Here is a 2,956-nt window from a genome sequence, read left to right as displayed (position 1 = left end):
TGCCCACCACTGTATATTTATATGGCTGTATATATGATGCATTTTTATCTCTATGAAGAGAGTAATATTATGCATTGTATTAGAAGCAGATTTTAAGTTTCTGAACATATGGATAATTTCTCATATCAACTCTGGAAGTGTATTTGTGTTTACGTAGTTCCCATCAACTCAAGCGAATCTTTGAATGAGGATGGGATTATGATGGAGATCATTTGCATGCTGCTGTAACAGGCACTGTTTTACATTGAGGAGCGGCACACTCTCGTGCTGTTTCATTCCCATTTATTATGCAAATGAAACCCGGCTTCTTTCTCCTGTCAGAACAATGAAAGCGGGCACAGAGGGGGGCATCATCTGGGTCACGCTGGGTTTTAAAGCTTTCGCTTTTGTTTGCTGTTTGGCACGGTCCTGCTCTATCAGAGGGGTCATTAAACAGTAAAGTAGGACATGCCGGAGCTCCACCGCCGAGGAAGATGAACGGACCGCTGGAGCTCTGCCCAGGTGGTTTGAGTGGATGGTTAGAGATCACTCAATTACCGCATGCAGAATTTCATTTAAATCGCTGCTGACATTGTCAAAGAGCGGCATCCAGCACTACGCGACCCTCTGAGCTGAGTGGGTGACGGTGCGTGTTCCTGACGTCTGGAGGTGGCAGAATAGGCGCAGATGCTATTAACCCTCAGCCTGTGGGTTCGCATGCCGCTTCAGCCCGGACACCTCCTCAGAAATGCCCATCGCGGAGTCTGCACACAAACACGCCCAGTGAGGCACATTAAACAAGGGGTGACAGGTCTGCTGGTTGGCAGCCAGCCTAATGGCTACGCCGCCTGAGAACTCAACGCTTCGGCTCTGTGAGTGTGTGAAACGCTCAAAACATTTTCCCATTACTGTCTGAGTCGCAGTCACACAGAAGTGTTAAGACCGCCGAGCAGAAGGAAAACGACAGGCAGGAACAGGAGAGACCGGCAGAATATATGATGTTTTATGCTAAATAAGGATTTTTACAGTTAATTGTCATTTATTTCCCTAAAACAGCTTATTTAATATGATTATTAGCAAATTATTTGAAAATAAGCAAAGAGACACACTCGTTTAAAGTATGTGAACGGTGTAGCCCACCCAAAAATGAAAAATCTGTCTTCATGTTGTTCCAAACCTGTATGACCTTCTATCCTCTGTGGAACACAACATTTTGAAGAATGAACCAGTTTCAGTTTCCATTCAGTTCCATTATATTTTTGACCATGCAATCAAAGTGAATGGGTACCGAAATTGATACCAACATTCTTCAAAATATCTTGTTGTTTAGAAGATAGAAGGTCATACAGGTTTGGAATGACATGAGGATGAAATGATGACAGATTTTTCATTTTTGGGTGTGGTATCGAGGATGTTATATATGATTAATAACATTGCTAAAATACTAGATGTGCTCATGTGAGGTGAAATCCTCAGATGAGTCTCTCTGCCTTCACAATAATGGTTGCTATTCAGAAATATTCCTGCAGGGGGCAGAAGTGAACAAAAAACTGTCTGTGGAAAACATGAAAACAAATAGGCCTTCACATCCCATTACACTAAATAAGTGGTTGACTTGGAGAAAGCATCACAAGGGCTGGCTTTTCAGCTAATGATCAGTGAAGGGAGGTGCCTGACCTTCAGAAAATGCTGTTTGTCAGCCTGAGGTGCAGAACCAAATTCGGGACCTTTCTGAAAACATTTAAAATCCTGATATGTGATTAATTAAAATAAATAAAATGCGTACAAATAATAAAAATACAAAAAATGAAACTGTGCCTGAATGGATAAAAAGTGTAGACTGAATTTAGCTACTTTGCAGTAGAGGATAGCTTGTTTTGGACCAAATGTTGGTTTGCAGGTATATGAAATTAACAGTTTTCATATACTCAAATTTGTGTAAAAACTGATTTACACAATATTTAATAATGTTTATTGGGGAAAAACAAAAGCAAAACATGGACTACAGCTAAAAATGAATTAAAAAAGGAATTAATAATTAACATTTTTACTCTAACTAGAAGTTTAGCTAATTATAAATAATGACACTGATGTATGATTTTAATTGTTGATTAAGCTAAATTGTGCAAAGTGTCTATTATGTACCAAAACCTCGCTGTTCTTGGAGGCGTAATTCCAGAATGTGGGCTATAGGACTTTCAGGGTGGGCTGGAAAATTAAGGCAGCAGGTGGGTGGTGGTTGCCAGGGTGGGCCAAGATCATAATTAGGTTGGGTAGGCCCACCCAGACCCCCCTATGTAGCCAGGCTTGCTTTGCTGGTGACACATGTGCGTGCTTTTGAGTATATATTAAGACAGATGCTACATATGCATGAATACGTCACCACCAAGTTAAAATTATTACTTCAAAATTTATTAAAACGTTAACATTAACTCTATAGAACCTACTGTATCATTTAATATGCAAATTTCTATGGCCTCTAAATTATCAAAATATCAAAAGCTATGTTCTTGATTATACTTCTACATTGTACTTAGGTCTATTTGATTATCAATCATTTTATATATATATATATATACAGTGGTGTGAAAAAGTGTTGGCCCCCTTCCTGATTTCTTATTTTTTTGTATGTTTGTCACACTTTAATGTTTCAGATCATCAAACAAATTTAAATATTAGTCAAAGATAACACAAGTAAACACAACATGCAGTTTTTAAATGAAGGTTTTTATTATTAAGGGAAAACAAAATCCAAAACTACATGGCCCTGTGTGAAGAAGTGTTTGCCCCCCTGTTAAAACTGTGGTTTGTCACACCTGAGTTCAATTTCTCTAGCCACACCCAGGCCTGATTACTGCCACACCTGTTCGCAATCAAGAAATCTCTTAAATAGGACCTGCCTGACAAAGTGAAGTAGACCAAAAGATCCTCAAAAGCTAGACATCATGCCGAGATCCAAAGAAATTCAGAAACAAAT

Source organism: Sinocyclocheilus anshuiensis, unplaced genomic scaffold (assembly GCF_001515605.1).
Source record: "Sinocyclocheilus anshuiensis isolate Anshui unplaced genomic scaffold, SAMN03320099.WGS_v1.1 scaffold230, whole genome shotgun sequence".
In the NCBI taxonomy this organism is placed as follows: Eukaryota; Metazoa; Chordata; class Actinopteri; order Cypriniformes; family Cyprinidae; genus Sinocyclocheilus; species Sinocyclocheilus anshuiensis.
This window is presented reverse-complemented; position numbering follows the sequence as displayed.